This window comes from Strigops habroptila, chromosome 2 (genome assembly GCF_004027225.2).
Source record: "Strigops habroptila isolate Jane chromosome 2, bStrHab1.2.pri, whole genome shotgun sequence".
In the NCBI taxonomy this organism is placed as follows: Eukaryota; Metazoa; Chordata; class Aves; order Psittaciformes; family Psittacidae; genus Strigops; species Strigops habroptila.
The window spans coordinates 3,462,655-3,490,359 of record NC_044278.2 but is presented as its reverse complement, the minus strand read 5'-3'; the positions used below and the strand labels follow the sequence as shown (position 1 = coordinate 3,490,359).

The 27,705-nt window shown below is 49.6% G+C and overlaps 1 long non-coding RNA gene across 1 annotated transcript; it reads right to left on the bottom strand.

Moving 5' to 3' along the window:
- Positions 1-51: 51 nt before the first annotated feature.
- Positions 52-23,577, bottom strand: LOC115601637. Its single transcript, XR_003989428.1, has 4 exons — positions 23,525-23,577; positions 10,996-11,001; positions 777-835; positions 52-118 (listed from the first exon to the last, which is right to left on the bottom strand). It is a non-coding gene; the product is annotated as an uncharacterized LOC115601637 (long non-coding RNA).
- Between the last annotated feature and the right edge of the window lie 4,128 nt (positions 23,578-27,705).

Genomic DNA, 27,705 nt, shown 5'->3' with positions numbered 1-27,705 from the left:
CTGCTGTGCCAGGTCTACCACATATCATGCTGCCCTGCACAGACCTCTTGCCTTCTTGCACTTCTTCCTCCACTGCCTGGAGCCATCTCTGACCTCTCTCCTACACTTTGCAGGCACCCTGTGGCAGGAAACATCTTCTCAGGTTTTTGTTTTATAGTACCTTGCAGAAATAACCCAGCTTCATGTTCTGAAATACAAATGGGCTCAAAGGCACTAGACCTCTGTGTAGCTATTCCAGCAGAGGACCTGAGCATGCCCATTTGCTCAGGAACAGGTTATTGCCCAAAGACAGGAAGGTTTACCTGGGACCACAGCAGTCTGCTTTTGCCCTCTCCATATGGTCCTTCGCCAAGCATTTCCTACTAGCCCCTGACAGTACACCACAGCCAGTACAGGAGAGTGGTTCAGTGGCTCCCAGTATGCCCGTTTGCATGTTCTTTTAAGTGGGGCTGGAACAAACTGCAAGCAAGAAGCCTGATTCTTAATAACTGCCTACACCTGTCTGCTCCCTTCTGCTGCTCTGCACTGAATGGGTGAAGAAGGCTGAACTTGCCTAAAGCTGTAACAGCAGATACCAGAGGCCAAAGGGCAAAGTATTAGGATGCTAATTTCTCTTAATCTACTTCTTTCTCTCAAGGCGAGATACTCCTATGGGAGGCAGTCAGACTCCAGAGCACAATTTCTTATTGCTTGTAGTTGACAGCCAAGTCAGAGCAACTGCTAAAAGCAACAGGGATATGTAGAATATAAAAATGCTACTAAATAAAGCTGCTTACCTCCATATACTCATCAGCTCAGTGTAAAGGACTGGGTCTGAAGAGCACAGGATCAGGATCTGGAACCACAGGGAAGAAAAGACAGCATGTCAGGATGTTTCCACTGACAGTCATGAACTCCTGGAAAATACCTGGGAGGTGGCTCTCCACACTTGACTCTAGCATCACCTCCAACCTCAGCCAGCTGCTGCACTGACCTTCCTTCTGCAGGCGCAACCACCCCAATGAGAGAGCCCATGGTGTGGCAGCAGAGCTTGGCCAAAGCCCCGGGACAGCCCGGGTGGGCAGTGTGGGTCACAGTACCCACAGCTCTCATGGCAAGCTGCCTGGTGACTCTGGCCTTCACATTTTCACAAGGGCACATAGTGACAGGACGAGGGGGAATGGCTTTAAACTGCAAGAGGGTAGATTTAGATTAGACAATAGGAAGAAGTTCTTCCCTGTGAGAGTAGTGAGACACTGGAACAGGCTGCCCAAAAAAGTTGTGGCTGCTCCATCCCTGGAAGTGTTGAAGGAGGGAGCAACCTGCTCTAGTGGAAGGCGTCCCTGCCCGTGGCAGCGGGTTGGAACTGGATGAGCTTTAAGGTCCCTTCCAACCCAAACCAGTCTGGGATTCTATGGTTAAAACCAGGGAGGCTCCCTCTGCTCTCCCACACCCTCCCAGCCACCACTGCCAGCCCTTGCTGCATATCAGCAGCCCCTTTCACATCCCTCGCAAAGAGCTATCTGTCAGAAAAACGGGAATAGAAGACTTTAATCTGAACTCAACTTAAATGACACCAGTGTGCACTACTGCTCTTTGAACAGGCGCTTCGTCACAGGGGGCTGGGTTACATCGCATGCCCCTGCCAATGCGCAGGTACCGGGAGGCACGTTACCCACCACGCTCTCCCCAGCGATGCACGGGGGCATCCATCTGTGCACGGTCCCCCACGCTGGGGTGAGTTATGACCCCGCACCTGCAGAGCAGCCAGGGGAGCCAGCGAAGGCACGCTGGCAGATTTGCTGCCCACAGGAGGCAGCTACCCTGGCTAATTGGTTGCCTCCCTGACAGCTCCAGTGTTAATGCTCATGCTCCTTTACATAACCCGGCGCTATGAAACTTGCTACGGCTGGTTTGGGATTGCTGAGGAGCCGGCACAAGTGCTGGTGGCTTTTTATTATTGCTGTTATTTATCATTATTTGCATTACAATAGTGCCCTCGAGCCTCCGTTAGGATTAGGATGCAGTTGTCTGGGGTGTGGGGAATATTTAGCCTGAGACTTGCAGCTGAGAACAAGGTGTGTGCTTAAACTCTCTTGGAAAAGCGCTGCTGTGAATACAAAGGAGTCTCTAGGCCAGTGGGTTTTAGTCTTTCCTACTGACTTAACATTCCCACCTCTCAACACGGCACCTCCTGAGATCCACCAGCCTTAGTCAAGGCTTAGAGGCTGAGCAGGAGTGCTTTTGTTTCTGATTAACAGATGATCCTGACCGTTCCCTCACCATCCCCAAGATCGAAAGGCTGTCCAGAAACCAAGGAGACACATCATGAAGTCTGCCAGGACCTCCAAACACAGAGAAGAGCCACATTCATGTTTGGGTTGGCAGCACCCCTCTGCCTCGACACTACAGAAGAAAGGTGGTGGGCACGGCTGGTGGGGAGCAGTTCTTGCAGGTCAGCCTGTGGGCTCCCAACCAAACTGCTCAGCTCTCAGCATGGCCACAGGGAAGGAGAAAAGCATGGAGAGAGAGTGATCTGCCTTGGCTGCTGCCCATCTCCAGAGCCTCTGCATGGACAAAACTGAAGCCAGAAGACTGCAGCAAAGCAAACACCCCAAAGACCCAGGAGCTTCTAAGGCATAATGTGACAGATACCTAATGGCACACAGCAGTGCCAAGCAACAGCTTAAGAAATGCAGTAATGATTGCTCTGTTACACTATTACCTCTTTTTGCTATTTATTCAGCCCCAGCAGCATTTGTCAGAGAAAAAGGAAACCAATCACTGTCCCAAAGAATTCAACCTCTTTCAGTTGTCAGGCCATAAAAATTCAAGGTGTGGGATGTGGGGATAAGAGCTGAAATCACAGCTGAGGGGATGAGGTGTAACGTAAATGTCACTACATACACTGTGCTTCAGACATTGACAGGAGTGTCTTTGGTGACCAGGTTTCATTTGGATTGTCATTTTTCCAGCTGCACACATTACAGACTTTGTTTAGTCAACAGCACCACCGTTCCTCACAGAAAACAGGATGAAAGAAGCCTGTAGCTCCTGTAGGGCAATCTCAGCAACAAGCAATTCATCATCTGTCTCCCAACCATACGCTAAGCCTAGCCAACCTTTGTGAGCTATTGAAAAATCTGGTGAAACTATACCTATGGGAGATAGGCGGCTAAACCTGGCAAAGACTTTCCAGACTGGTTCCAGGTTGCAGTCAGATCAACACTTGCAATGTGAAGGTCCTGCAGCCTCTAGCAGACTGGTCAGCACCTAGCTAATGGGGTTGGACATCTTGCTTCCCTCTGCGCCAAAGCCACCCCATGCACTCTGTCCCCTGGTTCTGAAAGCAGGTAGCTTCTTCCATGATAAGCCACCATGGGCAGTGCTCTCAGACTCTGCGCTTTTCCCTCTTCCATCTGCAGCTTTCCTTCTTACCTTTAGGACCAGCAAGTGAATACAGCCCTCCCTGCCCAAGAGAAGCTTCACCCAGGTACCCCATGCTGATCTCACACACACATGGTACCAACTCTGACATGACTATATGTCCCTGGATAAAAGATCACTTGAGGGTAGTCAAATAAAAAGCTTCCACACTAGGCTCACTCTGCAGTAAATTTATTAGCAATGGGACTTTCTAGATAACATAGGTGAAAGAGGGCAACTTGCTGGTATATGGGGATCGACAGGTTTCCACTGCTCGATCAGCTGGCAAGGCTCAGCGGGGACCGTGCCTCCAGCATTCAACAAGCTTGGCTCAGCATGGATTAAGTGAGTCTTGCTGTATTTAAAGAGACGGTCTCAAGGGTTCCCTTTTAATCTCATCTCTGTTTGCAATTCCCCCTTCTGAGCCTATGAGCCACATTTCTTTCCCCTTCAAGTGCTACTCTGCTCTGTTCAATTTTCTCTTCATCCCTCCCTGCCCTCTCCTTCCCTCTGCTATCCCCATCCCCATGTTTCTTTAATGGAGCTTGAAATTATAATACAGTGATTCAGCTTCCTTTCATGTCTGCCAAGAGCCAGTGGTGCAAGCCTGGAAGTAGGGCTTGCTGGTTTTCTCAGCCTGGTCTGCAACAACCTCTTTGCTCACACCGTGAGGCTGGGGACCTTCTTTCTATCACAGTGGCAAGGAGAGGAACTTCCCCAGGAGCTCCTGGGGTTGGCCATGGCCCACTGCACAGGCATGGAACATGATGCACCAGGTTCAGGATGTATTACTCCTTGCTGGTCATATGGATGTGGATTTGTTGGGGGGTGTTTGACCTGAAGGGCCTGGGTGGTGCCAGCTGGAGTCCCAGTGCTGCCTCCCCTTCCCAATGCCTCATGCACTGGTTTGTATTGGGGCTGAAACTCACCCAAAGCTCCCATCAGCCTGGTGCCCAGCATGTGTGTATCTCTCCATTCCCTCCCTCCCTTCCTAGCAATGTTCATTCTCCTGGACAGAATTTCTTGTGCCACCAACTCTTTGCTCCCTTTCATTCACCAGCCTTCAGGTGCTCCAGCTTTGGAGTCGTAGTGTTGACACTCTCCTGGAAGAAAGAGTGTGCAGTCCAGCTCCTAATGTGATTACTGGTTGTCTTCTTCCTTTCTACATGAGCACGTTGTCTTGGCCTCATTTTGTCAGCTGCTTTCCCACCTCCTTCTCTGCTCAGCCCTTTCTCTTGTCTTTCTACTCAGTGCCCGTCTTACTGCACATTCATTCTTAGCCAGTGCTCTAAAACCCCATAACATCTCCTTCCTTTGTACTTCACCCTCCTTACCAGACTATTTCCTCTCTTGCATCTTCTTCATCCACAGTCTGTTTGCTTCTCTCAACCCCTTCCACTGCAGCATCCATGCTCCCTCTCTCGCTTCCTGCAGGACGTACAGAGGTCTCAGGGGAAACGTGCTGTGTCCTGTCCCACTTCTACCTGAACCATGGAGGTGTTGTGCGATCTCTGCTTGTGCCCAACACTGGACACTCTTGTGGCTTGCTGACCAGCAGCACCACGTTCAGGTGTGCTGCCCTGCAGTCCAACACTCCTGTATCTCCCTGAGATGAATGTCAATGATTAACAACGACGCCTGCCAAATTCGCCTTTACTTTCAATGGCAGTGATGTCAGCAGCAGTTAGCCTTTTCCTCCATGCAGCAAGCGGGAACAAAGAGGCATTACATGGTTATATATGCATGCATGAGGTGACCATTACCTTGAGGACTTGTAGAGTAAGAGAGCATGAATTTTTATGGCTTGAGCCTGAAAGCTGGGCTGCCTGCTGGAGAGCAGGCACACATCCCCTGCGGGTGAGCTGCAGGCAGGGAACCGCAGCTGCTGAGCCGTGAGCCATGCGTGCACGTGCAGCAGCAGGGATGCATGGAGTGAATGTGTACGTGCCGAGTCGTTCAACATGCCATCAGCGTGGCTGGGACCACACAGGGAGTAACGAGCATGTTTGTGGGTACCGTGCCTCTACCCACAGCAGAGACCACTGCGGTGAGCATGTGCACATGCTTTGAGCAGCCTGGACGTGTCTTCTGGCCTCTTGGGTTAATTGATTTAGGAAATAGTTAGGCTTTTCCTCCATTAGTGAGGTAACCGTTCATCCCCAGAGCTTACCCAGGGACACTTTCCAGTAACTGTTCAGATAACAATAAATGATGCATGAGCTAAAGGTACTACATCAATAAGGAGAGGTTGTATAGTAATCAGGAATTACATGAAGGGAAGGGAAAATAAAATCCTTGTTTCAATTCATAGAAGTTGAATCCTCCATACAAAAGGGAGAAAGCTGGACCTTTTTGAAGAACTGGCCATTTTAAAGAAGCATCAATAATCCATCTCACCTCTCATTTCTTTAAAATCCTATTTAATGGTATATAATGGTAGCTCAGCCAAGGCAAGACTTTGCAGGAATGTGAGCAGTGTCACTTTGGATAGACTCGGAGCACCATAGTATCCCTGAACATCTCCTGCATGCTGGAAGCCCTCTACCATAGGTGCACTCTTACATAGGTGCACCTCTTAGACAGGTGCACCTGCCAGCAAAGGCAGAGAGAGCAAGAGCTAGTTGTGCCCCCATGTAGTGAGAAGCCATCGCTGCAAGGCCACCAGCATATCCCAAGCCAGGGTCTCTGATCACCAGACTGCTCTTGGTCCCCTGCAGGTGCCCTCAAGAAACGAGTTTGCTATGTTGGTGATTTCCAAGCCTATAGGAGTATCAGAAGTCTGACAAGAGAGGAAAAACCTATGCATTTACCGGTGCCTCTGGATCTGTAATCCTAAGGCCCAGCAGTTCAAAATCCTCACTTCGGATGATTTTAATTACTGGTAGAATTGTTTTAAAGGAGAGCGTCAAATGGCTTCTGGACACTAAGGTCATGTTTGCATGAGATAGGTGCTCTGCTTTGGCTTACTATCCTTGCCGCAAAGCACTAGTTGCTTCACATGAAAGTGTCAGCTTCAGCAACCTTGGTGTAATCCAGGAATGGAGTGACAGTGAGGAAAAAAGGGAGTCCGTGTCCCTCTAAAAGCCTGTAGTCAGACTGCTCAGCCTCTGAGAAATGCTTTTTTCTCAGGCAAAACAGAAGGAAACCCCCATGCCACTTATTTCTTACCACACTTCTTTGCAGCTGCGAAAAAGACAGCCCTGCTCCTGCAGACCTGAGGGCATCTGCTGGGGCAATGACAAGATGGAATTAGTTGCGGTGACAACAATTCTCACCACCATATGGTGGTCAGACCTGCTCAGGAAGGGAGAACACCTCTGTTTTCTCACCTTTCTTTTGCCCCATGGGAAGCTTCATTTCTGGATAGTTCATGACAGGGTGCAATAAGCATAGAGCCTGTGTGTGTACACAGCCCTTCCTCTTCACCCCTTAACATTAGGCTGCTGCTTTCTGGCCCACTGGGTGCTAAGACTTGTCAACACCCTGCTCAGGAGGAGAGCAAGATCACAGTTAGGCCAGTGGCTCATTCCTTCTTGTGGTCCCTGCCTAAGAGGACTTTTCCTTGCCATTTCACTTGTTACCTTCCTCTTCCTCTCTCCTCTACTGTTGTATCAATACTCTCTCCAGCTGTCCTCTCCCAGAAGGAAGTGGGGGAGTCTGGATGGCTTGAACCTCCTCTCCTCAGAAAGCCTGCGAGAAATACTCTCTGTGGCCAGGGATGCTCTCCCAGGTCTGTGGTGATGGACTAGCCTCTGATAACACGGCTGGTCTTTGCCTGAGCATCTCAGACAGTAGGAGAGAAATTTCTGGCTGCTTTAGTTGTGTGGTGCCATTGTCTCCTTAAAATCATCCTAAAATCTGGAAGAACAGTAAGGTTATTCTACTATGTCATCTTCTGCCACACACTAAAGGCCTACACTGTTTTTGCTAACCTGCTTTTCTGTGCTCTAACTAGCCCAACATACCCCTTTTAATGTATTCCTTCATGGCAGCAATGAGGTTTTCTGGGCAAGAAGGCATGTTCTTCTTGTGTTTAATAGCCCTAGGAGGGATTTTTTTTTTCCGTAAGTTTGTCTAAATGCTTTTTGAACCATGTAAACATAAACCCATACCATACTGTGGCAAGATTAATACTGCCTTGTATTGGGAATCACTCCCTGTTGTTTTGAACATCCAGCATGCTACCAGCAGCTGGTGTCCCTTTATTCTTGTAGGAAAACAGCTAGTGAATGGATGTTCCTTGCCTGCCCTCTCTGTGCCACATGAGATTTTATAGACCTCTAAGAAAAACTATTCAGCAAATTCCCAGCTGAAGATTTCAGCCCTTCTCAGGCAGGCTGCATTGATTTATGCCAACTGGGGTTCCGGCCTTCCATCCTTGCTGAAAATGCAGGATGACCTCTAAAGACAAGGTAAGCTTTGTGGATACACTTTGTGTAGTGAAGGTCAGTGTGTGTCTCAGGCATTTTCTCTTCCTGCAACACACACGGCTACAGTTTTCAGCTCAAAAATTTCTTTTCAAGACAATTATAGCAAGACAAAGCAGGCATGAATCGACTGACCAACAGCTTGTTACAGAGAAATTTGTTCCATGGCTTTCAAGGGATGTGTCGATTGAGATGATCGGAGTAGCTCAGGCTTAGTACATCTTTACATCATTAACAGTTAATATTGAGCCAGAACAGTGGAGTAAGCCGTACTTATTGCTAGTCAGATAGTCTGCAATGGCCAAGCAGAAAATAATCACTAAATGCAAGAGGAGATTAAAGTGAGGTGACAATGTCTGAGTGCTTGTTTCTCTAAAAGTTGTAGATTTACTCAGCGGTGCTCACAGCCTGTCTATTCACTAATATTCCCAAGAGGAAGGATAATCATTTTCCTTCACCAACCTGCTTATAGCAAGCCATCTCCCTTCCTTAACCTCAGCTTGAGTGAATGCGGGCACACGAAGCATTGGGCACACATGAGGAAGGGACTAACCTTTTAGGAGCCCAGGACATGGAGATTCATTTCCCACCACATGCGCAACTCCCTGGTCTCCTGCAGCCCAAAGGAAAGAGGGAACAAGCCACAGCAAAAACATAAGATAAGCAAGAAGGAAGCAGAGTTGTAGCTCCCTCCTAGTGCCGCAAGCTCGTTGGAGATGCTGCCATGAGCCCCTCACCAGGGAGATCCTCATGAGGCCACTGCAGGGAGAAATGGTGTCCCCGTGATCCTCCCCTGAAGCACTGCTCCTGACACAAGCCTGCACATAGATTATGTCATTTTCCCCCGAGGCATTAAAGTAAGAATAGGAGATGCTGTGTTACTGATGCTGCAGCTTGCCTTTGTTCCCCAGGGTGAAACCTTGAGGCCAGATTCTGCCCTGGTCATGCCCCAACACTGCTGCAGAGGAAATCAGGCTCCTGAGGCTACCAGCTTGTGTGAGACAAACCAAGTGGCACTTCCCCTGCTACTGGCTGCTCTGCCATATGGATACCTATCTGCTGGAGAACAGGTTACCCTGGGTACCAGGCTGGAGTTAATTTGCAGTACCAGCAACAGACGGAGGGTCCCTAATCTGTAGGTGAAACCTGACACGTTTTTTGATTAAAGCAGTCCCTGAGCATGGGCAGGGTTTTGTGTAATGGCAGCCGCACGCCTGAACAACCACCACCACCTTTTCTTGCAACAGTGCTTATTTAGAAAACAAAAAGGAAATCTGAAGAGCTCGAAGCCTGCTGAGTATTAGTGCATGTGCATTTCACCCACCTCCACAAACCGCCACAGTGTCTGACCTCCACAGTGACTGGCTATACTGTGCCTAACCATGTGTGGTCAAGCAGCCCTTTTCTGTGCCAGAAGAAAGATTCAGAAGGGAAACAGCCCTTCTGCAGCATTTGCAAACTAGTGTAGTAGCCTAGCCAGCAAACTACACAAACCTGGGTCCGAGAATTAGCGATGGCAATAGACAGAGCATCCAGAGTAAGCTGGGGTTTCATCCGTCCAAGCTGCTGAACCCAGGGTATACTGAAACCAATCAAGCTGCTTACATCAGAGAGCAGAAACAAAAGTCCTACTTGTGAGCATGGCTGGGCAGCAAGATGAGACACGGACTGCCTCCACCTGGCTATGCTCACCATGAGGGATCTGCGTTCCCAAGCCCCCTGTGCAGGGCCGGGGTCCTTGCTTATAAACTGCACGCTATATACAACATTTCCTGATGCTGCCCAGTGTTTCCAAAGGCAGTTCAGGGCAACTCATCTGCTAGGGATGCGTTTATTTTTTGAGAGCTACTAAGTAGGTCTCTGTCCTGTCTCAGGAACTCAAAAAACTCAGATCTTTATGCGCATTTCAAAGTGGCCCTTGAAAAACAGAGCCCGCTTTTGGAAATGAGGGCTGTGTTGCCAAAAAAGACTGAAGCTCGTGACAGGGATTCAGGGAGACATGCGCTCCGAGGCAGGTGGATATTTGGGCTAGATTGGCGCTGTCCAATTGGCACTAGAAATAGAAACTCTTGCTTAGTCCCCACAGTCAAAACATCTGCTTCACAGCTCTTGGCTATAGAACCTTGAGCCCAAATTCAAGTGCAGCTCTCAAAGGCAACACAGACCTAAAGTACCTCTAAAAGTTGGAACTAGATGATCTCAAAGTCCTTTCCAACCCTAACCATTCTATGATTCTATTATTTCTGCATGTACAGGACATACACTGCAATCATTTTTATTTCAAAAGCATGAACCCTTCAAAACATCTTACAAGGGAGATATCCAGGAGCAGGACGTTTGTGTATAGCCATGCTTCTCTGAGAGTTTGCTCTCCAGCTTCACCCGTTAAGACAATCCTGAGATGTTAACACACCACTGGGCTACAACGCTCACATGCATACGTGAAAAGAGTTATACTGAGGACCCTTTACCCCTTCAACAACATAAGTGATGAAACGAAAGCACTGCTGTTATCTCTTTTGACTTTTACCCCTTACTAAGAACCCATAGGGACACCAATGAGTGCCTGTTACTGTTGCTTAGTTTATGCAGCTTGTCGAGGGTTTTTTGCTACACTGAAGAACCCCAAACCCTCAGTCACTGGCACCCTGGGATGTAAGAGCTCAGGACAGGAGGTGGGTTGCAGCAAGGTAAAATCCCACCTGAGTAGCTACACCTTAGTATTGGTAAAACTACGGTGTATAGACAGGGCCACAGTTTCAGCTCAGGCTTATCCTCTCTAGTTGCATGGTCTCCCATGCTGTACTTAGCCTTTCATTTGACATCTACAAAACTGTCCCCAGACTTACCTCTTCTAACCCATCTGCCCCTCTTTGCTCCTCTATGCCTCATTCACAGATAGGGTTCTCTGATCTGGTCTTTGCTGCTGTGGCAGAGTTCTTGATGGCCACTGCTGCTCAGAAGAGCCTCTTGCCTGTTTCGCCCAGCCCTCCCAAAACTTCAACTGCCCAAAAATATTTTTCTCACATGAGTCTATTCTTCTTTTCCTTCCCTTTCCAGGGACTTGAATCTGTGAGGGACACAGGTGGCGTGAGAGATGCCATTCACACTGAAATACTGGGAAGCCCATGGTGCCCTTGGAGGGCATGCCATGCTGGGGAACCTGGAGCTTCTGGGCTCCAGCCCCTCACTCACCTCCATCTTTTTCGACCTTTGGGTTGAACACTTGGATGCCACCACCAGATGCTAACACAGTGACTGAAAGTTGCTTGGCGTTATTGCTGTTATTGTTTCACATTGCCCTCCTCGATGGTGCATTAGGTGTCATGCTGAACAAACGCCTCGGTGCCTGCCGGAGCTGGCTTTTCCCTCCCCGCAGCCCCCTGCCAGCACTGGCTTTCAGGGTGCCAGCTGTCACTCGCTCTGCATCCTTCCTGCTGGGACGCAGGCGTACCAGCGCAGCAGCAAAGGCACACAGGCAGAAAGACAGAGAAAGGCATTTGGAGAGCTGGAGCGGCACCAAGGGAGCGAGGAATAGCAAGCGAGGAGAGCTCTTCAAAGAGGAACATCAAAGCATCTGAGATGGGAGAGAGAGCCGGGAATGACAGATCTGGTTTAAAGAGCCATCTATCTCCCAGCTCTTACTATGTAAATTACTCCCGCTCACTGGCTGCCGCTGCTGTAAAGGTAATTGCTAATATATTTTGGAAGCACCTCCTGTGTGCCAGGACGCCAGGCCCTCTGCCGCCAGCCCTCGCGGCGGTGTTAGTGGCAGGGATGTCCCCCACTGTGTGGGAGCCATGCTGTCCACATTGTGCCAGCGCTGGTAAGGGTATGAGGCCAACAACTTGCTTTTTGGTTGGCCCATTCTCCATCTGCCCTCTCCAGCTTCCAAATCTGCACAGGCTTCTCGCTGTGCTGTTAGTCTCAGTCTTTCCATCTCATCTGCTGATGTTACTGCATTCTCTCTTTCCCATCGTCCTCCATCCCACTCATCCTTCCACTTGCCACTCCTCATCCTCCTCTTCTGGGGGCTCTCTTGCACCCTGGCCCCTTTCTGCTTGCCTAGCTGAGTACAAGTCTGCCCTTGGAAGGTGCCTTCTTCCACAGCCTGAACAGCACAGTGAGGGGAAACAGATGCTGGCCAAGGCTGGAGTTAGCAACATGAAAACAGAGAGACTGAGGAAACTCTCTGTGCTTTCTCTTGTCAGGTTTACAGCACTTCAATCTCCCAGTTGAAACAGAGGCACAATATAGCACCCAACCGAGGGCCAAGGAGGTGGGTATTGCCTTTTGGAGTCTCTCAGTCAGCCTGTTGCCCAACGCCAGAGCCTCTTCCTTTTGGAGGAGCACTGCTCATTTTGCTATTGACACTGCTTCAAAGTCAGCCAAGCCAAAGCTGTTCACGGCAGATTTCCCTTTTCCTTCTCAAGGTGACCTGACTCCAAGGCCAACCACACATATCCTGCTTTCTCTCCATGCACCTATTTCCCCTCTCTCAGCTCCGGTGCCTTTACCAAGAATTGCATACTTTCTCCTTTCCTCACAAGGGCAAGTCCCTACAGTCCCTTTGCTCCCTCCCACACCTCAAGCACTCGCAGGCCCAGCATGAACTCTTCTCCCCATCCTTCCTCCTCCAGTTGCCCTTCACTGACTATTCCCCATCCTGGGAAGAGCTAAGCACAACTACAAGTTAGAAGAGAAAAGTAAATGAATATCTGGGGTGGGTGGGAGGCAGACAGCTACTGCAGGATGAGGTGGGAGGACACAAGTTTATCTGTCTCTGAGAGTCTTCCCCACTTTTGTGATAGTATCAGGAATAATGGCTCACCTTAATCCCCATGGAGAGTAATGGTTTTGGATGCACTGCCCTCCCAAGGGTTAAGACGTAACACATTTTCTTCCCTAGCTTCATCTAGCTTAGTGGAGGGGACAAGGTCCCGAAATTCACCTTAAGGGCTGAAAATGAGCATGAGAAATTGCAGCCCAAAGGGTCAATTTTCCAGAAATATCTAAGTACCCAGGAACAGGGGCTCGGAATGAAAGTGTCTCTCGAGCCATCTCTTCCTTCACTGCTGTGGTGTGATAATAAGGTGCTTTTTATGTAAGTAAGTGACCTATTTTCCAGGGAAGCCAGTTCTCAGAGTGGGGAATTGGAAAACGACTAGTGCAGCAGTTTTGTACTTTAATATGTTTTCATTCTCCACGAGCAACAAGCAGCTACTGTACCCAGAGGACAGAAGAACTGTCTGCTCTCATCAGGGATGCTCCCTGGTGCCTAGCCCAGACAGGAGGCAGGAGGTGAGCAAACAGCATGTGCTGTGCAAGTCCCTGCCAGGCAGAGCTTTCCCCTTGTACCTGCTGACAGAAAAGCCTGTCCTGCCTCCCCAGCCCATTTTTCTGTAAAATCCACTAACATGAGGTTGGGTGGAGGAAACTGAGAAGCCAGAAAGTTGCACGGAGTGGGAATAGTGAGCTGGCTGTGGGCTTTGGAATGAGTTGGGAAAGAGGGGTCATGGCTGGTGGCAAGCCCTGGCTGCCCACCGTCAGTGGAGCAATGTGTCAGGCAGCATGGCCAGGCATGCTGAATGTAAAACGGTGGTGTAGAAAGGAGGGAGGTAGGGACGCCACTGCAGGAGGCTGAGCACCAAAAAGACGCTGCCTGCTGGGAAATGGGTAGGTGTGGTTTGAATTTGGTATAAGGCCAGAGCATGGTTTTAGGGCATGAAAAAGATTGCTTTCCCAGTTTGAGGACAGTGATTCCTCAGGAATCAAACCCAACTCGCTGTCCTCATCACCCAGAAGTTTTGTGTGACATGAGGGCCACTGAACACCAAATATCAGCCCTCTCATGTCGCATCTCCTAACTAAAAACTGCACTAGTCAGACACTGCCCATGAACCAGCTGGGTGACACAATCACATGATGCTCACAGGGAAGACAAAGCCAAACTTCCAAGACACAAGCAGTCCTGTTAAGACTTAGGTCCATCCCATGACTGCTGGAAAGAAGGGAAGCCTAAAGGGGAGGAATCAGCACAAAGCCTGTGTTGAACAATGCGGTTCGCTTTCACAGTGATCCTATCTATGGCTTGGTTGTGACCACATTCCCACACTTCCCCAAGCAGTGCCACTGCTCCCAGTGCCTTGACAAGCACAGTGGACGCCCTTCACTTAGGAGAAGCCTTGCACAAGGGCAGGGGTAGCAGCAGTGCCCCAGCATCACTCCCTATTGCTATTGGAGAGATGTGAAACCCTTCCAAGATGAAGCTTGCCATTCCTTTGCCAGTTGCCTTGTATAACCCTGCAGGTCTGCGCCCACCTCTGGCAGGTCGGCATAGGGCTAGCAGGAGACATGGCACCCCGCTCCTCCCTGACATGTTAGCCAAGCAGGAAAGTGTAATTAGGTTTTGTCCAGCACGAAAATAGTGCCGGCATTGTAATTCAGCGTACTCGAAGTAGAAGAGGAAGAAGTACATGTCATTCCCAAAGGAGCTCCCTTCCTATTCAGGCACGTGGCATCGCAGCAGTTCCACCCTGCTCGCACATTAAGGGTTCTCCCTTTGCTGAAAACTCACATTTTTAAAAATTAAAAGCTGTGATTCTGGCATGAGAGATGCATTCACCAGGGACAAGTTTCAGCTCACCAAGCTGCTGTGAATCAGTAGACCCCTTTGCCCCAAGGCATCAAGAGAGATTAAAAACCATTAGTACACTAGAAAGACAACAGCGGTTTAATCAAAACGTCTTGGGAGCAGCTTATGAATACTGTTAGCAGGCAATATTTTCTAGAGTATTTGTCTCTCATTAAGAAGAGCCTAACTTAAGCAGCTTCCTTTTGAATTTTTGCTTTTGCAGACTTGAATTTGATTTAATTGCTAGCTCAAAGGCCTGGCTGGCCACTCGCTGCCTTCTGTTCCTCCTGTATCCATCACTTCAGTTCGGCATTCCTGATTTTTAGCCAGAACGCTGATTGCAGCCTCTTTTGTTTACTGGTTTCCTTCCCCTGGTATCTGCAATTCTAAATAAGTTGAATATTTATCATCAGCTTGTTGTTTCATACTGAGGACTGAGATCCCCACAAGCTGCACATCCAGACAGGCTTCTTGGGGTGAGGAGTGCCTCCCTCCACTTTGCTGTGGCCCAGGCAAAGTCCTCGGGGATCACAAGGGCCATGGATGGTACCTCTGGGTTCACATGGAGGAAAAGGCATTTGTTCAAAACAGAGAGCCAGAACTGCACTCACTGTGCATGCCTCGGCAGCCTCTGTGGGTCTGGCTCCATCCTGCTGGCCCTGAATAGCTGCCACCCCAGAGGTCTCACACACACCACCCAACATGAGGTGTGTAGGACCAGAGGCTGCTTCCTGCAGCCCACAGAGGGCACAGCATCGCTGCTGGGCTTGGTAGAGCTGGCTGCTGTGGCAGGGTGTCCAAAAATAAAGGGGCTTTCTGCCATCACACAGGGGAGGAGAGTCAGGAACAGGCTGTGGACTGAAGGAAGCTATTGCTGGAGAGAAAGCCCCTTCATTGCCACTGCCACGGTATGGGCTGCCTTCACTTGCTGGCCAAACACTTGCTGCTGGACTCTTCTGGCTGAGCTGATACCAGCTGGCAGCATTGTGCAGAGGCTGGGAAAAGCCATGCTGGGACTATCTGAGAAACCAGGGCAGGTAGGAAGGATAAGACTGTTGTGATCAGGGACAGCTTTACAGGGAAACAAGGCTGGGAAATCCTAACCACTGGGCTTTTCTTTCCTTGTCCACTGTGCACAGCTGCAGAAATCAGCCCTGCTGCTTTGCTGCAGCTTTGCAGTACAGCCATGCATGAAGGAAACTGGGCAGCCCAAAAGGAGGCCCACTGCAAAGCGGCATCCAGCAAAGTGGTACCCACTCTTGTGCCATGCATCAGCTAATGGGTACCTGATCTGTGCCCTTCTCCCATGACGCTTCCCTGCATCTGACCACTGCAGAGGCATCCTTTTGCACAGCTAACACAAAACGTGCCTAAACCTATGTTATGGGAGACTATCCAAGTGACCTTCCTCCAGTCCCTCTTGTATCTACAATAAAGTGCACAAGGTAAAACTTCAGAATGAAAATATCTCTTTTTCTGTAGGATTAACAACTAAAGAAACCTCCCATTCCCAAACAAAAAACAGTGAACCAACCTTCCTCGTAACTCTGTAAAGCAAAGTAAACAGCATTCGAAGTTGCTGAAAATGGAAGAGCATACTCTCCGTCATCCTTTCTCTGACAAAATTACCACGATTTTTCCACCACTAGGCTAATATACACCATCTAGTATTTGTCCAATCTTCTTTTTAAATAACCCAATCATACAGAAGATTCCATCAGTTCCCCAAAATGCTGGTTTACAGCCCTGATCTCACCACTATGAAATTCTCCTGGTTTTCATCCTACATGTTGTTATGCTTTATTTCATTGCTCTAGTTAGTCCGCCTGCCGGACGCCCAACACACCAGAGGGCTGCTCAGTTACAGCGCCTTGACATGCCACTCCGTGACTTCTGTGAAATATAGGGCTGAAATTCAATCTACGTGCCTGTAGCCCAAAGCTATTAAGACCAGGTCGTAGATTTATAACAACACACTTTTTCTCCTTGTCACTGGCCCAAGGACTCGGCTGCTTCACCTGCACTGCTGTGACCCCTGGGACCCGGGTTGTTGGTTGCACACATCGTCTGCCTGCTGAGCACTGGCTGGGATGCAAATAGTGAGGGCAGAGGAACACTGGTAGGTGCCACATATGCCCCATCACGCCTGTCCCATCTCCCCCCACAGAAGTATCAGAGCAACAGGACAGCCTGGGGTCAGTCCCTGGCAGGACACAGAAGAATTTGTGCTCAGGCTGCCCCAATTGGTGCCAGCACAGAGGTCACATCTTGGGTTACATCAGGACCAAGTCAATCAATATAGTTGTGCAGATGGTTGTGTGCTTTGGGTGATTAATAGGGTTCACACTGACCTTCCTTCCCTGCTGTGAGATTCACCAAGCTGAACAGACAGGTCCCGGCTGCATGTCTCCATCTTCCTTAAAGTCGCAAGGCCATGAGAAGTTTGAGAGTTGCTGCAATAGCCATGCACAGCACACTTAGGAGCCCCCCAGCAAATGGTGAATGCAGAGAGAAATCACACCTCTGTTTCTGCTCATTAAAGGGTTCTGGGTATTTGAGGCTCTCAGAGGATGAGCTGGGCAACCTGCCCCATTGCCTGAGCCACAAATGCCCTTTTCCCACAACTTCCAGCCTGGCATGCTGTGGGAGAGGCTGATCACCACACGGAAACCTGAGTTACCATATTCATCAAGTTATAGTACACCTTCTGGCTCCTTCATTGGATCCCATTTTAGGAAGTCCTCAAAATCCAGATCAGAATAAGTCCCTGGGTAATAGCAACGCTCCTGGGGCCTTTGTACTTTCAGCCAGCAGAAGACGGAACAAACTCTTCTCTTAAGGAAGCTGCCTTTGTACCAGGTTGCATTTTCCCACCTCCCAAGGAGCCATGAGATGGGTAGAAAGTCAATCATCCAGAACTCAAGCACCTTGAGTCAGGATGCACAGAAATTATTATAGAGAAGAAAAGAGGATGCTGGATGTGGAAGATCAGGACACAGGAGTGGTGGGTCCCAGATTACACTGTGGCATGCCTCACCACTCACAAAACCCATTTGGGCTTGTGGAGCGGGTTGTAGGGCACGGCATGCCGTCACCCTGCCTGTACATCCCTGGCCCACCAGGCAAGGTAGCATCAGCTTTGCAGATGAGCCTGAACTGCTTGCAGAAACCACTAGTGGCCTTAAAGGCTGGGATGAGCTGCCTCTGCCTCACAGCACAAAGCATTTTGTCTAAGAATTTGGGGCAGCATGGGGAATTTCCAAACACACACAAGAGCCCAGCTCCTTGGAGGCACCATCTAATCTGCACGGTTGGCTGCAGCTCTGGTTCTGGTGGGGTAACTCCACCCCACAGACCTCTTCTTCTAATGAGCAAAGCCTTCTGCACACTTCACAGATTCACCACATATAAACAAGTAGGTCATTCTGGTAATCTTTTCATCTGGGTATTAAAAAGATTGTCCAAATTTAAGCTTGGGGTGTGTCAGCCTTATTACTCCTTAAGGTTTCTGTTGTGTCTGGCAGAGGCAATGCCAAGGCTGCTGAGGTTAACAAGAGCCTTTCCAATGGCTGATGAGTGCCCTGCATCATGCTTCTGGGGACTCTCCAGCCAAAATGCACCTCCAACAGAGCCCAACTGCCCCAGTCCCAAACTGGGGACTGGACAAACAGGCTGCTTTATTTCCAAGCACAGAGCGCTCCAAGTCCACAACGAGGGACTCCCAAGCTGCTGCCAGGAAGACAGAGAGTTTTCTGAAGAAATACTGCCTGGCATTTAGCTGCAAAGACCCTGATTTTATCAGAGAGAATAGATATGTGTGAATGGGCGGTGAGCGATGGCGCGTGAGAGCAAGAGGGCACTTTGTTAGCAACTCAGCCTCTGGAAACCAGAGCCTGTGAGGGAGCTGACTCCAGCTCAATATCCCACAGCAAATTGAGGGTGCTTGTTGCACACAATGCAATAATTGTATCTGGGTCTAAATGAACTCAGCAATCGCTCCAGGATATAGTTATTATTATAGTTAACAAGAAGCTAACACCAGTTACTGTTCCGAAATGTACTCTTTTCTTGTCTCCTGATTGGATACCGTTACTCTCTTGCTCCTAACAGTGATTACTTTCCACAGCCTCCATTCATTTTCCTTGCAACAAATACAGCTGCCTTGGTTTTTGACTCCTTCCTCATTGCATTGGTCTAGCTTATATTTCTCTCCCTCTGTCCCACAGGCACCACAGCCTCCAAAATGTGAAGCCTAGGCCAAAAAAAAAAATCAAAGCAGTAAATTTTCACCAGGAAAACGTACAATCAGATGCCGTCACTCCAACACAGGGGACATCACACCACTGCGGGTATATGCCACAGGTCAAAACCCATTTACAAGCCAGTAAATTCTTACATCCAAAGAATGAGCTTTCTTACATCAAAGAATGAGCAAAGAATAATTTTCCCAACACAAATTCCTCACTCTGGGATTTGAAATGATACTGCCGTAGGACTGCCTATTGTGGTCTACTGACAGAGCCCCACAGCTCAATGGCTTTCTGGGGAATGTAAAATCAGCTGGTGTTACAAACCTTGGCCCTTATTTTCTCCCTTTCTACTTTTGAAGGTTCACTTTCAAATACGGCACCTCTCAAGGACAAGACAGTTAAAGGTTTCAGAAATCAACACAAAATGCTTTTCATGCTCTGGCTGAGATTCTCCTCTAAGGTACACACTGACCCTAGCTTCACCTTAAACAATATATACATTTCTATACATGTTGCTGTTCCTCTCAGTGGTGCAGATAGCCACTTAAAGAGCAGTTGTCTGGTTTTGCACTATTATGGAACAACACCAGCGTGGCTGACACAAACTAGGAGGTGGATGGGCACTTTGGCTGGTGACAGCCCCTGCCCTCGCCCTTGAAGGTGCAGGTGGAGCTCCTGTGAGACTCACCTCTACATGTGAGGGGCTAGCTTGGGCATTCAATCCCATGGCCAGAGGGCAGATTAGGACATGGACATCCCCTGTCTCTGAGGCTGGAGGACAGAAGGGCAAGGAGAACTCTGCCTTGTCATCATCAACCTACATACTGGGTCTGCTGCCCCTACAGACACCCACTCCTGCACTCTCCCTGCAAGGGTTAGAAAGCCAGTGGGGAGCAGGGATTATGGGTGGATAACCACCCTTTCTACTCTGCCACCAGCAGCCTGCTCCACATATACGTGAGTAGAGCATCCATTTATGTTTGGGGTGCATGGAGAAACAGAGCACGTCTCCTCATCATTTCAGGCACAGGTAGGCAGGTGCCCGGGTGGGTCCTCTCATAACCCCCGCGGGTGGGATGTTGCAGCAGACCACTCTGTGCAGCCACCTCCACTGCAAAGCACTGCTGATCCCTTCACAAAAGCGCCGGCTCTTTTGGTGTGTCTACAGAGCATAAATCACAGGCGAACCCAGCAGCCACATGTGCTGGCACGGCTGGGAGCACGGCGGCCAGCGGCGCCTGTGCTGGCAGGGCTGCCCGTGGAGCACCTCAGGCTGGTCCCCAGCCAGCCTCGCCACTGACAGTGCCTCAACGCCCTCTCTTGGCAGCTGCATTTGCATGTCCACAGTTCCAGCTCCTCCGCCTGCAGATACCACTGCCTCTTAACTGCAAGGGATGGGCAGGGATGCTTGCCGGGACCAGCTGCGAGGACCACAGAGAAACAAGTACGCAACCAGCCTGCCAGAGGGTGGGAGATGCGGGGACCTCTTCTGACAGTGTTGTTGGCTAAGTGTTAGTAACAGAAGAGGACATTTTCCCCTGCTCTGTGGGTGGGACAGGACATTTGCACTCACGCAGCACAAAAGGCATGAGACACCCGCCAATACCAGGCAGAGGAGCTGTGCTGCAAGTGCTTGTTAGTGAAGGATTAGACCCTTGCAACTGGTTAGGGAACCTCCAAAGGAAATGTTCAGAAAAGGGGAGGACTTTTGTTCATTCTGAAATCAGGGAAGGGTTTCATAAGCTGCTTCCCCTGTAAAGCAGAGCTAGCGCGCTGTGGTAGCGGCTGACGTCCCGCTGGAACAGTCTGTGTGCTATAATTAAACCTGCAGGCTGCCCAGGCAAAGCCCTGCTACCTCTTGGGCTGGGACATGTTAGCCAGTGGGTCAAAGAGCTGCACATCAGCTTATTGGTGGCTGAGTTTCAGCAGAGATTTTTCCACAGGAGCTACTCCAGGCTTGAAAGAGGTACAACTAAAGTAACTAGCATCATCAGCTCCCTCTGTCTGCACATCCCTTGGTGCCAGCCAACCAAGTTAATCAAGCAACGCTTAGGGACCAAATAATTTGCACCAGTGTGGTTTGTCTGACTACATGGGATAGATATGCCATCAGCTGATTTGCCCACAGAGGCAGAAAGGAGCCAGGCAGCAATGGCTGTAAAAGCCTGAGTGCAGAGGGAGGCCGAGAGGAAAAAAAGAGAAAAGACTGCAGATTGACAGATCAGGATTTTGGGAGCAGGGAAAGCAATCACTGTGTATGCTACACGTACCTCAAGGCATCATTGCAAGGCTTAATTAATCAATAAGGGCCCTGTGAAGTTCAGGTGCTACGGGAGAGCCAGGCGATGGCACCAGTCTCGTGAACACTGCCACCTTCAATGTGAGCTGCCCTGGGGGCAAGGGGGAGAAAAAGATCCCTCTTGTTTAGATCAGAGAGCTTGCCTGACACAGGAAGAGGAATTGCACCTCTACTTCATGAATCTTCTTCATCTGTCTGTTTTGGGTACAAATAAGAGTAGAGAGATCATTTTGACAGCGGTGATGAGATTGCTCAGAAAATGGACCTGTGAAAATGGATTCCCGAGCCCATTGTTAGGGGTGGAAAAAAAGAATAATATCATGTTGTCCAGAAATGCAGGTTTTCCAGTTTGTTTGCTGACATCTACCATGGAAAAAATTAAACACTGTGGGTTGGCTAAATCCTTGCTTTTGACACAAAAATTCAGTGCCATTTACTTCATTTTCAGGGCCTCTATTTTGCCTGGCTTTTTTAAATCGTATTTCACAACAGAACAGCGTTTCAAAATGAAAAAGTGAAATGTTTTGTTTAGAAACTGTGGGAATAAAACATTTAGATTGAAAAAAGCCACTCCCCATTATTTAAGCCCAAACTATTTGTCAAACTTGACATGCATGTGCAAATGGATTCAGTTGCCTCGAAAATTGAGGGGTTTTTTTTGCTTGCTGATAGCTGCTTCGGGGGCAGAAGGAAAATAGCCTATTTCTGCCTTGGAGTTCATTTGTTCTTGAAGCTCTCTAACTCAGCTGGAGTCAGAAACGTTCATCTTCACTGTGGGAATGACCAGGCTGCAAAATCAGCCTGAAGGCGTGGGGTGACAAAGGTGCATCACCCCAATGCATCTCCTTGCACCACAGTCTGGAATGGGGAGGGCTGCAGACCCTGCTTTGTTCTGGTGTCCTGACATCCCAGGAGATTACGGAATTTGGGATAGCACATGGGGGCCAGTCGGGAAAGTCTGTGGGAGCCTTGGCAATGCTGTTTGGCTACAGGGGATGCAAAAGCATGCTGTTTTCAAACAGAGTATGTCACCAGAGCTCCACTCAGCACAGACCCCCTGTGCTCACCACTGCACTCAGCTGGGTGGCTTTCATTAGGAGCAGCAGCAGTGAGGTGTGAAATCTGGCTGCAGGATATAACAATGCCCTAATACCCCTTCCTACCAGGGGGGCAGCATCTCTCTTTATGGTAATGGTCTTCAGCACTTATCCAACATTTCTGCTGTTTATCCTACTTCTGCATTTCTAATTAAGCTCCTTATTAAAGCAATTAATTCTCCAAACACAAAACTGCAGTGAGTGAGAATTACTACCAACCAAAGGCTGTTTGGTGGAGTGTGGTAAACGAGTTGCAGAGCACTGTGTGTTAGTCCTGGTCCCCATGGATAAGGATTGTTGCAAGAAAGCCTTCCTCCACTGCTGAAAGGTTTTTTTGCTGGGGCTCAGCAGAGGACAAGGGCAAAGAGAAGCACAGAGATCCTCCTCCCCTGGGAGCAGCACTACGAGAGCCTCCAAACCTCATCCCTGACAACACAGCATGAACACCCTCTTATTTTGTGAGGCGCTGGGTACATTAGGGTTTAATAACAAGCTCAAGGCCACTCCTCCCTCCAGAAGCCGTCTCTTCCTCTTCACACCTTTCTCACCCCAAGCTGTCAGCTCTCCTAGAGCTCAGCTCACCCTAGCAAGAGATGGAAAGAACTAAAGCTTCTTCTTTTGCTAGTTAGATGTGATGACCTTGTATAGCATAAAGAATCTTCTCCCTACGAATCTATCATTCCCAAAGGTGGGCTGTGATAAGCCCAACCCCTAATTCTGCTCTCCTCCAAAAGAAAAGAGATGAGAAAGAAACAGCAACACAAGGAGGATGAGAAGTAGCTAGGGCTGAACAAGCAACCCGTCTAGCACAAGGAGGGAATTCATCTGTATTTCAACTTCCCTGTTTAGAGCACCCCATGATTTGCTTAAGCAGCGGGGCAGTAATAAATATTTATTATCTATTGAGTGACAAATGTAAGAAAACTCATTTCCCATCGTCACCCTGTTGATACATGTTGTGTAGTATTCAAAGAATACCTTTTTTTAGAGCAGACTCACTTCACCAGCTAAAGCTTTCTTTTTCTCCCTTGAGCATTGTTCTCCCCACTCCAGACCTGCTGGAGCAGGCAAGGCACCTTTCCAGGCAGCCACAGCAAGCATTTGGCAAGCACGGTGCCTGTCAATGAAACCAAGAGGGGATGAGCTCTATCACCAGCAAGCCAAAAGCAGTTCCAGCAGCCCTGATATCCTTTAACTTCATCCATCCCTTCCCCAAACTTTTCATGCTCTAGGTCTACCACAGTGTAATGCCCAGTTGGCAGATGTCCCTTTCCCACCATCTGGCTCTATTTCCCAGGGGGATGGTCCCTGCTGTGTTTTGGCAGACAAGGCAGTCCCCAGATTGTCCCGAACTCTACATTCTCCAACATCTGGATGCAGTCTATAAAGACAGCATCGCACACATGATTTACCTCACCACAGCTCTGCTTCTGCACCAGGGCCAGCTCAGGCATTGTCCCACAGAGAAGGATGGATGCTATGTAAGATGGCCAGCAAGCAAGCAAGCCAGCCTCTTAAACACTGACAAAGATGGAGCATCAACCCCCCTTCCAGTAAGGAAATGCTTTCTAATACCCAGTTTGGACCTCCCAAGCACAGCTTTGAGCCATTATCCCCTAGTCAGGCTACAAGCCCAAATTGATTAAAAGCTGCTGGAGAAGTCAGGGTTTTTGAAAAGAGGGCCTGGAATACCACCACACCCAGCACCCACAGGTGAGGCAGGGATTCATTTACCCTACCTACCTACCTACCTACCTACCTACCTACCTACCTACCTACCTACCTACCTACCTACCTACCTACCTAACCTTCAGCAGCCAGTATTTCACAGGAGCTGAGGTTTTTCCTGCTCTCCTGCTTTTCAGAGAATCACAGAATGATTTGGATTAGAAGGGACCTTAAAGGTCATCCAGTTCCAACCTCTCTGCCATGGTGCAGGGACACCTTCCACTAGACCAGATTGCTCAAAGTCCCATCCAACCTGGCCTTGAACACTTGAGTCAGAAGCAAATAAAAAGCGCTGCCCTTGCCCCCCATCACAGCACTGTGCAGCATCACAGCACAGCTCAGCCATGCGGTCACCATGTCACCAGGACATAGCAACATCTCCAGAGAGTAACAGGCTCCCCAACCAGTCAGCAGCAGCCCTTCAACCATATGCAAAAAGCCCTGGAAAGCCCCCGCCAGCACGTGGAATCCTCCTCTGGATTTCTGCTGTCTGAACGCTGTCATTCACAGAGAAACCAGGCTGACACGTGGCTAGCACAGCACAGGGAGACAGCAATGCGTGACAGGCTGTGCCGTGTGCTCCCTGGAAGTGGCCCTGCCCCTTGCCCCAGGCACAGAAACAACACATCCTTATCTATCTTTATGGCCATTTCTGGGTGCCAGCTGTGGAGCAGTGCTGGAAGGGAAAAGCTGCAGCAGAGCAGACTGCAGCAGGGCAAAGCAGGTATCCAGCCTCCAGCATCCCTCTCTGGATGCTCATCTCATGCATCAGCTAGATGCAGAGAGGCTGCCAGCTACTGACAGTGTTGCTGCTTTTCATTTGCATTTGAGAACAAAAAAAACCTATTCTGATGCTTCTTCTATTTACATGCTTTGGGTTCCTTGAGCAAACATGAGGTGGATCTCTGTGGACCTGCAGAAGCGGAGCCTGTCAGGCAGCTGTGGCTAGAGCATGGTGAAGGGGAGGCTTTGACAGGCATTAAAAACATGTGTTGAAACCTATGCAATCCATGGCCATTTGGATCAGCTTGTCACACACTGGTATCATCCTGCATTGCGACAGAGGTACCAAGCCCTGGAGCCCTGGCAGCCCCCCTTGCCATGATGTGAAGGAGACACGAGCCAGCTCATGGGCAGAATCATTAGTTCAGTTTCCTACTGGCATCCCATGCAGCAGCAGGAGGTGCAGCCGAGCCCCCGCTGTACACCACCAATGGCTCACAGATGGAGTCAGCTCTTTCTTGACTTGCAGGGGCCCCTTTCTCCCAGGAGAGGGGTGCAGGCATGTTTCAAGGGGCCAGCACAGAGGAGCACAGCCCCTGATGAAGGGCTCTGCTCTCGCCCTGCGCCTGCAAATGCCACAGACACTAAACTTGCAGATAGATTGGACAAATTCTGCCTAAAATGCCCCCCAAACCACACAAACTCTTCTATCTCTTGTGTTTAACTGTAGCTGCCACAGCTCCACCTTTCCATACATGGCTCTAGCCGAAGCCAGACCTCTTATCCATCCTCCAAACTTTTTTCCTTGCACAGCACCCAGAAGAGGAAGTTCTAGAAATGCTTTGTGAGTGTTCAGTCCCCCCACCATTGATTCTAGCATGTCAGAGACCCCTTTTCTGCCAAGGTTTGAGCAACCTCGGAGTGACTTGCTTTTCCGCATGGCAGCAGGGGACCTGCCTCTCCCTGGTACCCCAGAAGTCCTGCATCCCATCTGCCCCTGGTTGCCAGGGACTCCCATTGCCTGCAGGAGACCTCCTGCCCATCTGGACATGGCAGAGCAACAAGCCCTCTGTACCACCATGACAGGCTCTCAGCATGCACCCCATGTGTCCTTGAGCAGAGAGGTGGCAGCCCCCAACTTGGCATGAGCCCAGGGACCTCTCCCATTTTGGTGGAATTCCGGAGATTGATGCCAGCCAAGGGACTGCCCTGTTGCATGTATCAGTTCTAGGGTAGGTGGTGCCCTTCTTTCACAGCCAAACCCCCATGACCCCTTTCTAAGGCTGCCACCAGAGAGGCCAGTGCTGGGAAAAACCTCCTTCAGCCAAATAATCTCACTCATCTGTCTGTTGGGAGATGACAGAAAGCAGCAAAACACTTTGGGATGGCAGCCAGGAGCTGTCATACAGCAAGCAGCTGGCTGGCTCTCCCCCAGTGACAAACACACCACAACCTCAGCACAGGGAGCAGGAGAATGCAGCTTAAGCTGCGTTGCTTGGCCCTTCGTGTTTGTGGGGAGGAGGTCTGTGCTCTTTTGGGTGCTGCTGCACCCCAGAGCAGGAGGTGGATCAGAGCCATGCAGCTATATCCCAGAGAGCAGAGCCACAGCAGCAGTGAGGCAGCTCCATCCCTCCCTGCCTCCTCCCCTGCCTCATCCCTGACAAGCCTTGCAAGAGAGGCAGACAGCCTTTGTAAGAATAGCCAGGAGAGACACAGCAGCACTCCTGGGGTCAAGCCATTTAACAGGCTGCTGAAACAAGCCCGGGCATTAGCTCCTGTACAAAAAACCCTGTGGAAATACCAGTGCAGCACCAGTGCGTCCTGCACCAGTGTGTCCTGCGAGGCTGTGGGCCTCCAGTTCCATCTGCAGAAGCTAAGAGATCAGAAGGCAAGAGGCAAGCACCCATGGGGCAAGCGAGTCCCAGCAACTACAGAATCATGCCCTCTAGGACATGCTGATGCGTAGGGAATGGGGTGGAGGCCAACCAAACCACCTGCCATCCTTTTGTCTTCCTTCAGGAAGCCAGTTGCCTCCTTGCCCTGGGGAAAAGAAAGGGGCTCCTCATGTGACTCCGAACTAAGTGCTTTACTATAAACCAGAAATCAAAGAATCACTGCTTCAGGAGGGAAGACAATAGCAAGGCACTCATTTTTCATCAGCCTCTGATCTCCCATGGCTCTAATTGACCTCAACAGAAAACACAGATGTGCTACGCTTCTAGGAAAAAGGAAAAATCATGCCTCAGTGTTAGCTCAGATATTCCCAGGAGAGGTAATAGCCAGAGAAATTTGCTTGTTCACATCTATCCACAGGAGCTTTGTGTCCACAAAGACATTTCTATTGGGTTTCTGGCTGATACCAAATGCATCCTCTTTGATGTGCATTTTTGGGTCAATGCACTCCAACATCCTCCAGGTCCCCTTTTATCCTGCTTGAGCTGGAGAACCTATTCTGATGGGAGAACTCATTTACAAATGACTCCAGAAAGCTGATCTCTGTCTGTACTCTGTACCCCCTGGGGAAATGGGCCCCAAGCCCCAGCAGATGTATCAGGAGGTTTGCTGCTGCCCTGTGAGCCTGGTGCTGTGGAGGCACAGGAGAAGTGCCAGTGAGCGCTGGGGTGCTGGGAAGTGAGAGCATTCGGTGCCTCTTGCACACAGGAGCTGTGCTGGGTCTTCACGGGCTGCTGTACCTCCTGGCTCTTCTTCCTGGTGTGGTTTTTCTTCCCATTGCCTAACACTTTTCTTCCCTGTTGCAGAGGAAGCCTTTCAGCTCTGAGCAATGCCGGATAAATATTGAGGCTGATTTTCTTTACCTATATGTTGGCTTTCTCTGTTCGTAATCTCTGGAAGCTCCCCGGCCAATTGCTTGAGAGCATATTTTATAGCCACATGTGACAGTAAGGAGAGAAAATATGCTAATACATTCCCAACACGGAGCGAGAAACACCGGGTCAGACTGTGGGAAAGGCAGCAGTTTTGCAGAGGCAGCAGCCCTGCAAGGAGAAGCAGCTCTGCACTGGCAAGGAGAACAGGCCACCAGCTGTGCTGGTAGCATGCCAGGCTAGGAAGGGGCCACGTTTGCTGAGCTTTTCAAGTGAAATGTGGCTTTCCTTCATGCAGAGAGTGGATTTACCATGGA